The sequence below is a fragment of the Phyllostomus hastatus genome, unplaced genomic scaffold, assembly GCF_019186645.2.
Source record: "Phyllostomus hastatus isolate PE091 unplaced genomic scaffold, TTU_PhHast_1.1 phas_scaffold_21, whole genome shotgun sequence".
Classification (NCBI taxonomy): Eukaryota; Metazoa; Chordata; class Mammalia; order Chiroptera; family Phyllostomidae; genus Phyllostomus; species Phyllostomus hastatus.
This window is the reverse complement of record NW_025334017.1, coordinates 6867619-6880166: the sequence shown is the minus strand read 5'-3', so window position 1 is coordinate 6880166 and position 12548 is coordinate 6867619.

The following is a 12548-nucleotide window of genomic DNA, read 5'->3' as shown; positions in this document are numbered from 1 at the left end:
CTGAAGGGCCACATCGTGTGATTATATATGTCACAGGACCTACAGTGCCACGTTTTGGCTAACACCAAAATCAGATTGACTTCCTTCCATAAGAATTTATCTGATATTTTGATAAATCCTTTGTTACATGGGGTACAAATTAGAAACAAACAGAGTGAGTCATCTAGCCTGCCTTTTCCCCTCTGATTTCCGCAATTCCAATCTAGTTACAGAACTGTATTAACTTATAATGAAAAATAGACCCATTGGCAATCATGAAAATGTGAACTTGAACCACATTGAGATATCATGTTAAACCCATTAGACTGGCAAAAGACCATACCAAATGTTGATCAGAGGGGGAGGGAAGTGATTGTAAGTTAATTCAACTACTTTGAAAAATAATTTGGAAAAATTAAAAAGTGATACCATACAACCCAACAATCCCATTCCTAGGAAGATACTATAAGTGAACCCTTGCACATGGACCCTTTTAAACATGTTTAAGAACAGCAAACAAGCCAATAAGTATCTGTTGACAGGAAAATTGATTATCACATTGCTATGTAGTCACACAATGAAATACTGGAAAGCAGTGGATGTGAAGAAGCTATGGCTGCGTGCTTCAACATGGATGAACCTTAGTGGCTTAATATTGAGTGAAATTAGTAACTCAGAAAAATACATGCAAGAGGGGGTCCCCCAAAAGCATTTATTTATAAAAAATTGTTTGCTTATTTTTACATGTTTGAACTTCAGTCACCTCCAAAGTACTCTTCATTTGATGCAATACACCTATTGAGATGTTTTTCCACTATTCAAAACAGTTTTTGAACTCATCAGTTTTGATGCTTTTTAGTGCTTCTGCCATTTTTTGTTTTACCTCTTCCACATTGGCAAAATGTTTTCCTTTAAGGACTTTTTTCATCTGAGGAAACAAAAAAAAAATGTCACTTTGGGTGAGATCAGGTAAATACAGAGGGTGGGGCCCGGGAGTCACGCCATTTTTGGTCAAAAACTGCTGAACATCAGCAGGGTGTTGCCAGGTGCACTTGAAAATCACCCATCATGAAATGGGCAAACACATTGAAAGAGTCTTCAAAAAAAATTCAATGAAGCTGAACGCAGCCTCTCCCAACAACGCTAGTCAGTCCGCTGATACAGGTGGTTCCTAGAACACTCACCTCGCTGGGGAAACCTGTCCTACAAGGGGCCCGCCCTCCAGAAGATAATTCCAGGTTTTGGGGCTCCTTCCTTATACATATAATTTGATACCATTTTATAAAATTTAAATCAAGAAACACATTACAGAATGCTAACAAGTATAATAGTTATAAAGAAAAGAAAGATAATGAATGATAATGAAAGAAAAGAAAGATAAACTTTCAGTTGGTATGTGCCAACCAAAAAGAAAGGATAGTAAGGGGAGGGCTGCAGGGATGTCAAGGGGTTTAGGCATGTCTATTTCTTCAGTCAATGGTGAGTTCATGAGGGTTCATTTTATTATTAAGATTAATAATTTTTATATATTACATATCTTTAAGTATAACCAAGAATTGAGATAAAAATTTTAAATTTTCCCACTGTCCTTTTAAAATTAGGCTATGGGAGAGCCCCTTCCTGTCTCACCACTGGATAAAAATGCGAACAGGCCTCATGACTTTGCTAGTCATTCCTACGTAATAGAAATTCCTACAGCCATCTCACATGACTCAAATCAGAAATCTGAGTGTCTTCGGTCTTCCTTCAGTGCTGAGATCTGTTTCTCACTTCCTCCAACTGGGAGGAAGGCACACTCCTTGAGGTCAGCTTCTCCTCTCTACACTCACCTCTACTGACACCCCCACAGCTTCCACCAAATTCTCCTCTGAGTTAGAACATGAGGAGGGAGGTGGGGAAAGGAAACAGAATGTTCTAATTTGACCACTGAGATCATAAGCTGGCTTTGAGCAATCTGGGCATGGCAAATTCTAGAGCAGACTACTTCATGGGTCGTCTTGGGGATTCCTATAAGAACCCAGCTGTGACACCCATGTGGCAGGCCATGCACTTCACTCTTTCAGCTAAGGCCTCCATTGGCCCCTTGTTCTCAGTAGCCCACTGCACACTGATGCTTTGTGGGCATGCCATTGCTCCTCCAGGACCTAGGGATGTTCCAAACAGGCTCTCTGTCACCTGTACAGTCCACATCTCCTTTGCAGAGAACACTTGTGTGCCCTTGGTCCTAACAATTGGAGAACAAGTCCACCCCACTGTCCTTGCTCTGTCCCAGAGCAGCTCTCTGGCCCAACTGTTTTCCTCTGGATTTCTGGGGTTGGAGGGTAGAGGTCTATAAGTACATGGAAGTTTCTTGCCCTGAGCCTGGGGACTGATACCCTGCACCCACCCTCCCTCTAACCCTCTGTCTAGGAGAAAGGTAGGATGAAGAAATCACAGAATAGCTTTCACCAAGGAAATCAAGTTCAAAACTTCCTCCAAATGTCTCATCTCTCTTTTAAATGTATGATTTGGTGAGGAACCTGAGTTATGTGTTTCTTGGTTATTTCCTTAAAAATACTTTATCTCTAGCTGGCATGGCTCAGTGGATTCAGTGCAGGCCTGCAAACCAAAGGGCCATGGGTTCTATTCCCAGTCCAGGCACATGCCTGGATTTGTGGGCCAGGTCCCCAGTTGGGCACGCAAGAGGCAGCCACATGTTCCTCTCCCTCTCTTTCCCACTCCCTCCCCCTCTCCCTAAAAATAAATAAATAAATGATTTTTTTATAAAGTTATACCTTAGGTGTCTGTTTCTCAACTCACTTTGATGTTTGTTATTTTTATATATTCATGCCTTAGGCAAATATTCTAATTTAATATAGTTTGACCAGTGTTATCAATATTGCACTTCTCACACTGGGAAGGAAAAACCTTGTGATAGATATGAAACCCACCTGCCTTCATTTGCTTTTCACTCTCAGACCTGGTTTCATTGGGGTCAGCACGTTGGGCTCATGGCTGGTTTTGTCCTCTTCAGCCCTCTGCCTTGTGTGCTTCTCTTGACTAGCATCATACAGCACAGCAACTATGACGAGCACACAGCGACTTTAAACTTCATTTCTGAAATGGGCATATGCAATCTACTTCACTATGATAAGCATTAGATTCATACAAAAGTGAAAGCACCACACAAATACTATTTGTTTTTACTATATGATTACAGCACTCCCTGGACAACCTCGGAGGTTATATTCCCAGCCAAAATCATGGCAGGCAGGGTCAAGTTCTCTTAGAAAAAAATGGACGTGGAAGGAAAATACAGTATCATTAAAAGGACACAAGAATTAAAAGTTCTAAAGGGGATTTGCTTAAAAAATTAATAGGTATAATTTGTTTAAAGATTTTATTTATTTATTTATAGAGACAGGGAAAGGGAAGGAAAGAGGGAGAGAAACATCAATGTGTGGTTGTCTCTCACACAGCTCCTACTGGGGACCTGGCCTGCAACCAAGGCATGTTTCTTGACTAGGAATTGAACCAGAGACCCTGAGCTATACCAGCCAGGGCAGATATGATATTTTAATAATATTTACCTGGCTGGTGTAGCTCAGTGGATCGAGTGCAGTCTGCGAACCAAAGTGTCGCAGGTTTGATTCCCAGTCAGGGCACGTGCCTGGGTTGCAGGCCACAGCCCCCAGCAACCGCACATTGATGTTTCTCTCTCTCTCTCTTTCTCCCTCCCTTCCCTCTCTAAAAATAAATAAATAAAATCTTTTAAAAATATATATTTAAAAATATTAACTTGAAAAATGCAACTTTTTCCTGAATAATTTTCTTTAGCTGTTCAAGAAATAGTGTTTTTGATTATGATCTAGAATACAGTTACTAGATAAAATACAGAATGCCCAGTTAAATTTGAATTTTAGATCAGTTATGAATATTTTTTAGTATAAGTATATCCCTTGCAATATTTGGGACATAGTTGTGCAAAAAATTATTCATTGTTTACCTGAAGTCAAATTCAACTGGGTATCTTGTATTTTTATATGCTAAATCTGGCAACTTTAGTTTAGGGAGGAAGTTTCTTTCACAGTTTTTATGTTATGCAAATTATCTCCTTCAAGTTCTCAAGTCAGCCTTTGCTAGCTTGGGATGTCATGCATTTTATTCTTACATTCGCCTTTGTTTCATTTTTAAAAACTTCAGTAAACTATACAATCTCCTGGCCTTTCCACACATACTATGTCATCAGAAGATTTTTTTCTCCTTATATCTAGTTTTCTACCTATCAACTACTGAGAAAGTGTTATTTGTTTGTTTAATAAATAGTCCTAGAGCACTGGGGATGCAATGATAAGTGGGAAGAGACACAGTTCCTACCCTCATGAAGATTAGGGTCTAGGGAAGGAAACAAATGGTAACCAATAAGCACTACCCCACAGACCTGCCGCCATGATTTTTGAGAGGGGAAAAACAATAATTATTGTTGTACTATTTTGTTAAAGACCTCTGACTAAACCACACATATTTATTAAAAAGCTATGGATTTTTGAATTATATTACACAGATACAAAAAAACAATGTCTTGTCAGAACCACAGTTGGCAAAACTATGGCTGCCAAGAGACTGCTTTCCTCCAACCAGCTGCATCATTTTCCTTATTTTCCAGGGTCTGAATCATGTCACTCTTCAATCCCTCTTGACCCTTTGTTAATATGGGAGTTCTGATGGACTTTTCCATTCCATTAATTTCCTTTCCTGGCACTTACTAACATACCTATTTTTCACTATTATATGAAAGCAAGATACCTATAATTTTCTTCTCTAAAATATCTTATAACCTGTTTTCATTCCCATCCTGATAAATTGAGACCTTCTAAAATACTTTAATGCCTTACCTATATCACCAGCCTCTGGCCCCTATCCCAATAATGAGGTTTGTGGAGACAGTTTCATATCTGTAGATCATTATTAGTATTTCTCTGCAGTTCACCTTTTATTTCCAGAAACTTTTATGAGCTCTTACATTACATATCCAAGGCAATGTTTGGTTCTTCACTTACATTTAAATTTTACACATGTAGCAGTCAAGATGAAGGTATAGGTAAACATGCCTTGCCTTTGCATACAACTATAGCAAAAAACACAACTAGACTACAAACCAAATTTCACCCAGAACTGTCAGAAAATTGAGCTGTGTGAGAGTCCAATAACCAAAGATTTAAAGAAGTCATATTCATCCAGATGGGTAGGAGACTTGGAGAGGCACTGAGAGGCTTGGAAACTCTGAGTGGAGCAGAGAGGCATGGAGAGGGGAATGGGCAGTCACACATCCACATGTGGTGGATAAAAAATGGGAGGGATACCTCAGGAGTGAGGGATGTCAGCCCCAGGCCAAACCACCCAGCCCAGGGTCACAGCACCAAGAAGATAAGTCTCCATAACTTCTGGCTGTAAAAACCAGTGGGGGTTGGGGTGACAAAAGAAACTCTGTCCTCTTAAAAAGCCCACAATGGACTTAGGACTCACAAAGACCCACCCCCTCTGGGATTCAGCATCAGAGCAACAGCTGGAAGGGCATCAGTGGTATATGCAGAGAAAGTGAAGTGCAAGTGGGGAGTTAGTTTCCTTCTGGGCAAAACTCCAGAGGCCAGAAAGCAGCATTGCAAACCCTCCCCCACACAGAGCAATGGAAAAGTGACATGGGTGGCCCTGCCCTGGCAATTACCTAAGGCACTGTCCCATACAACTTAACAGGTATGCTAAGATAGGGAGTCAGAGCAGCTCTACCTGATACACAGAAACACACAGGGAGGCTGCCAAAAATGAGGAGACAAAGAAATATGGCCCAAATGAAAGAACAAAAAAATCCAGAAAAAGAACTAAATGAAATGGAGATAAGCAACCTATCAGATGCACAGTTCAAAACACTGGTTATCTGGAAGCTCCAGGAACTCACTGGATACTTCAACAGCATAAAAAACACCCAGGCAGAAATGAAGGTTGCATTAAATGAAATAAAGAAAAATATAGAGGGAATCAACAGTGGAGGGGATGAACCTGAGAATCAAATCAACGATTTGGAACACAAAAAAGGAAAAAAGGATTCAATCAGAACATCAAGAAGAAAAAAGAATTTAAAAAAGAGTGGTGGGAGATAAACTTAGGAACCTCTGGGGCATTTTTAAATGTACCAATGTCTGAATAATAGGGGTGCCAGAAGGAGATGAGGAAGAGCAAGAAATTTAAAACTTATTTGAAAAAATAATGAAAGAAATTTTTCCTAATTTGGTTAGCAAATAGACAAACAAGTCTAGGAAGCACAGAGGGTACCAAACAAGTTGGATGCAAAGAGGACTACACCAAGAGACATCATAATTAAAATGCCAAAAGTTAAAGATAAAGAGACAATCTTAAAAGCAGCAAGAGAAAAGCAGAGAGTTACCTACAAAGGAGTTCCCATAAGATTGTCAGCTGATTTCTCAAAAGAAACTTTATAGGCTAGAAGGACTGACAAGAAGTATTCAAAGTGATGAAAAACAAGGCCTTACAACCTAGATTACTCTGTCCAGAAAAGCTATCATTTAGAATTGAAGGGCAGATAAAGTGCTTCCCAGACAAGGTAAAACCAAAGGAGTTCATCATCACCAAGCCATTATTATATGAAATGCTAAAGGGAATTACCATATTTTGTGGTATGTAATGCACACTATTTTGCCCAAATTTTTGAGGGAAAATAAGGATGCGCATTATACATAGGTAGTACTAATTCCATATCTCTGTAAATGTTTTTAATTCTTTTATTTATGCTTATGTGTTAAAAGTGTAACCCTAGAAAGCAATAACAATATCCATACACAAAATAATACCCTTTATAATACAAAAATAAGTATCAAATATAAATAAATAATCAAATTGAAAAATTAAGATGAAGACTTTTTCCTGAAAGTTTGGGCCAAAAATGTGGGTGCACATCACACATGGCAAAATATGGGCATATAAGAAAGAGAGAAGATCAAAACAATGAACATAAAAATGGCAATAAATTCACAACTATCAATAATTGAGTCCAAATATCAAACTAAGTAAACAAGCAGAACAGGAACAGAATCATAGATATGAAGATCATTTGAAGGGTTATCGGTTGGGAGGGGGAAGGGAGAAAATGGGAAGAAAGATGCAGGGATTAAGAAGCACAAATTGGTAGGTACAAAGTAGACAGGGGGGTGATAAGAACAGTATAGGTAATGGAGTAGCCAAAGAACTTATATGCATGACCTGTGGGCCTGAACTGAGGGGGGATTGCTGGAAGGAATGGGAGTACTGGGTGGAGGGGGTCAAAGGGGAAAAACTGGGACAACTATAAGAGCAAATCAATAAAATACACTTTATAAAATTTTACATGTGTAAATATAGCTCAGCACTCTCTCCATTTCTTATTTTTCTAACTTGTTTTCTCAGCCTCGGCACTGTTGACATTTTGAGCAAGACAATTCTTTGTTGGGAGCAGGAGGTGGCTGTTCTGTGCATTGAAGGATGTTTAGTAACATCTCTGGCCTCCACACCTTAGATACCAGCAGCAGAACTCTCACCTTCCCCAGACATGACAACCAAAAATGTCTCCAGATATTGTCAAATTCCAGGGAAGAGGGAGAGGGGGACAAAAATCTTCCCTATTTGAGAACTGCAGCCCACCTTAATTAAAGTCTGTATTTTTTTCACTTGATGTTGGTTTTCTTCACGTGGAGTCTATTATATATAGAGTGAGGGTGAGCAGTTGTCCCAGTTTGCGTGAGACTGAGGAGTTTCCCAGGAGATGGAATTTGAGTGCTAAGATGGACAAAGTTCTGGACAGACCTATACAAATTAGTCATTGTACTGGGTGATACAGTCTTAAATTCTTGCAAATCCACTAATGTCTTTCTTTCATTTTGTCAGATAAATATTGTCTTGGTTAGGTATTGAATTCTTGGTCTTACTTCTCTCTGCTCAGTATGCATGTTATTGCTTCATTTTCTAGCATAAAGTGGGGGTGGGAAAAAAATCGGAGTCTCATCCAATTGTGTCCCCTTTCTTAGTACTTTGTTTTTCTTAGTGGGAAACTTGTCAGATTTTCTCTTCAACCTTACAGAGCAAGAATTTTACCAAAATGTACAAAATATACACCTTTATTTTTATTCCCATCAGGCTTGTGTAGAATTCATTTAATTTTCTCAAACTTCAGATTCATGTTTCTTCAGCTCAGGAAAATTTTCTACCATTATGTGTTTAATTATTTTCTCCCCTCCATCTTTATTTATTTCTTTTTTCTTTTTTAAAATAATTCTTTTAGTTCACACGTCAGGTTTCATAGGTCTATGTACTTTGAATCTGTAATCTTTGTCTTTACTAATTCTAACTCTTAGTAATTTTGCTCTGTGTTTTGAGACATTTCTTCCACTCTTTGCTTCTCAACAATGACTATTTTTTCTCCCACAATTTTCCTACTAGTTCTTTAATGTTAAATATCATCATGGGTTTTTTCATCTCAGAAACTCTTTTTGGTACTGTTCTTGAATCTCCCTTAGGCTTCTATGTTTGTTCAAGTTGGTGCTTATTCAACAGGAGCCCGACATTTCAAGACCACCAGTGTGCCTTGGGGAGCAGGGAGACTGTGTCACGTATTCTTCCCTAATCCAGCCACTCCCTCCCTGCTGTTTATTTTACCTTCATTTATTCCTTTTCTAATGGCTTTCCTTTCTTTACATAGATTCAAGTTTCTGACTTGTATCATTTCCCTTCTTTCTAAAGAACTTATTTTAACATTTCTTATAAGGCATGTCTACTGTTAACAAATGTTCTCAATTTTTTATTGAGAAAGTCTTTGTTTCTCCCTCAATTCTGAAGGATATATCATTGGACACAAAGCTCTAAGTCAATAGGTTTTTTCTTTCAATACTTTAAATATTTCACTCCACTCTCACTTGCATGGCTTCTGAACAGAAGACTGACGTAATTCTTATCCCTGCTCCTTCCTAGGTAAGGAATTTCCATTTCCCCTACCCCTGGGCTTCTTTGAATACTTTTGTCTGTCTTTGTCTATAATTTGAATATAGGATCAGGTGTTAAGTTTGGGAAAATTTTTTTCTGCTTAATGCTCTCCGAGCTTCGAGGCTCTGTGGTTTGGTGTTTCTCATTAATTTGAGGAAATTCTGTCATTATTGCTTCAAATATTTCTTCTGTTCCTCTCTCTTTCTTCTTTTTCCAGTATTCCTATTATGTGTACATAACAACTTTTGTAATTGTCCCATGGTGCTTGCATATTCTGTTCTTTTTCATTCTCTTTTCTCTCTACATTTTCTTGAAGTTTCTACTGACATTCCTTCAAGTTCATCGATTCTGTCCTCAGCCACATCCAGTCTATTCATGAACTCTCAAAAGCATTCTTTATTTTTGTTAAAGTGTTTTGTGATCATTAGATTTCTTTTTGGTTCTTAGAGATTTCATCTCTCTCACATCATTCATCTGTTCTTGCATGTTGTCCACACTTCTTAAATTAGAGCCCTTCGTCTATTCATCACAGTTGTTTTAAATTCTCAGTTGGATAATTCCAACATTTCTGACATATCTGAGTCCGGTTCTGATGGTTGCTCTGTCTCTTCAAACTGTGCTTTTTGTCTTTTAGAGTGCTTTGTAATTTTGGGTGGAAAGCCAGGTACAATGTACTGGGTAAAAGAGAACCGGTACTGGTTCCCATAAAGGTTTCTGCTCCTGGGCCTCTGCTCCAAGAAACTGTGATTCTGTGTACCTCCCTGTTCATCTCTCCAATTTGGGAGGCAGCTGTTTGCCCTGTGACCTCAATGCTCTCATGGACCCAATATGATTGTTGATTTTCAGTTTGTTAACTTTTTTTTCTTTTCTTGCTTAAGGATAGGAGTGATTTCTTCTAAGCTTTTCACATGCCAGACTGGAAACCAAAATTCCTCACTTCTGTTTTCATCAACAACAACACTCCCATCTCTGTAGATTGAAGCACAATTTTTCCCCCTCACCGGACTCTTTCCACTAACTCCAGGCTCTTGGCAAGCCACAGGGGGAGAAATCCTGCACCAACCCTCTCCAACAGAATGGCCAGAGGTGGGGGTGGCCTCTCACCCTCTAGCCTGGCATGCTAGCTGGCCTCAGCAGGCTCGGAAGCGGGGTGTGCATTGGGAGAAAGCCCAGTCACACTCAAGTTGCCATATTCCCAGAACTCTCTTTACTCCACCTGTACCTAGTTAGTTGCCAAATCAAAAGTAGATTCTGCCTCTTCCCTTTATTTTCCTGCTGCCATCAGCTTGGCCCAGGTCCCCACTCCTTCTGCGCTCTCTTCCTCACAGGGCATTCTACCAGCTTCCTCTCTGCAGGTCCCTTCCCAAACCAGCCCAGTTCAGGCCTCACTATCAGGGAAACACAACTTGGATCATTTCACTGCCTCCTCAGAAACTGTCAGTGTCTTCCCAGTGCTTTCTGGATGAAACGCAACATGCCCCATCCTGACATGGAGGACCAATCTACACTTTTAATCCTAACTGTCTGATCCCCTACAAACAGCCTACTCTCTGCCAAATTTAAATTGTAGATGTTTTCCCAACACCTGGCATTTCTTATTCTGTGCCCTTCCTTTATCATTTCAACTCTTCCCACCTAAAATCCTTTCTCAGTTTGCCAAATTCTTACCCATTCTTCAGACACCACCTCCCTCATAAACCCTACCCTCCTCCTCACAACCAAGAAGTCTTTTCACTTTCACTCTCCTTTGTGAACCCCCAGGCCACTTCCACCTTCAACCTTTAACACCTCTCTCAGCACAGCGGCACTGTACTTTGGGCACTTGTCTTTTCCAGTCCCTCGGGGACAGAGTCTGTGCTATACTAATCTCCATATCTTCCCACAATATCCAGCGCAATACTTTGCAAACAGTAGTTGTTCAATGAATATACCTTTAATTGAAACCATTTGGTATTTTAAAAAGCAGTCCATGGTGTTCAGCACATTCATTATGGTTTTGATGTATTAAACAAAAACAGTTTATAGTATATCCTTGATATTCACAAGGGAAAGGACTGGAGACCTTGATGAATCCCAAACACTGGAATTCAGAAATGTTCATATATGCTCTTAACTCCTCCCTCACTGTGTTTCTGTCAGTAACTATGTATTTCCCAACTCTCCACTTGTTAAGTACATTGTCTGTCTGTATTTAATTGTTTCTCTTAATGAAGTAGGAGTTTTCTTAAAGGACCAAAGTTTTAATCACTTCATGAACGTTACTACACACATGTTGTGAGTACACAGCCAGGAGGGGTATTTGTGCCCCATGCACCGTGTAGTATGTGCCATTTGTTTTTTTATTTCTCCAAATGACAAATTACTATAAATTATGGAACTTAACCCATTTTTGTTTTGTTTGTGATAAATAGTGACCACAGCTGTTAAATGGTTTATTTTTGTTATTACATTGTTATTCCTAAGAAATTGTTAAGAAGAATATTCCAATTACCTGCTACTTGCCATAGATAGAATTTTGTGCCAACAGTAACTCTGAGTTAGCAATGTTGCTCCCCAGCCTCCATCCATCTTTCCCTTCACCTCACTGAAAACTCACAGCTGCAATGATAACCAACGTCAACACTCTTAGCCACCAGAGTAAGGCAAACTTTTTCTATTGACATTCTATTGTGGTAAAATACACCTGACATAAAATTTACCAGTGCTGACATTTAGTGCCTTCCAATGTTGTACAGCCATCACCACTATGTGGTCCCAGGGCTGTTGACTTTTTTTTTCTTTTCCTAATGGCATTATGTTAAAAATAAATTAAGACTAAAATAAACAAACAATAACTATTTTCTACAATGTAAGCAGCTATTGATTTTGCAGAACTGGATATTTTAAATATCTTAGACTCACTAGCTTTTGTCCAAATAAATAGCCCAAAGGAGAGAATCGTGGTTTGTTCTCTCCACCGGTCTGTGCTGAAGTGTTTTGGAGGTTATGTGTAACTGAGGTTCGTTTGCCTTGGGAGGGCCAGGCAGGACATGGTTTCCAGCTCCTGGCAGTAGGCTCCTGGACTGTAACAAACCTGAACGAGGCACGGGAGACCCAAGACCTTGGCACATTTTCACCTAAGCCAAGTCACACCATTAAACCTCGGTTAGGAAATATCAATAACTTCCGAAAAGTGGATTGCAGTTTAGCGTATTACCAGCTGTCAGCACCTCAGCAACTAAATTGAACGGTCAGGGAATTGAGATATGAAACATAAAGAACGAAATCACGTTAAAGGGTCTGTTTTAATATCACTTATGGCATGCCTCCCCCACCGCTGCCCCCCCAACAAATGAATAAAACATAAATAATAAATACAACTAGAAATTTGGGTTTGTTTTTACAGAAATAAGAACAGAGAGATTATAAAATTCCAGAAGTATAAAAGCTGATGTCTCAAAGACCACTGCTCTTTCTACTTATATTTTATAATAGAGACCAGATGTTTAGAGTTTTCCCAAATAACTTCTCTCGAAGAAATAATGCTTTGGTCTTGGCATGTTTTTTATCTTAGGTAAATTATT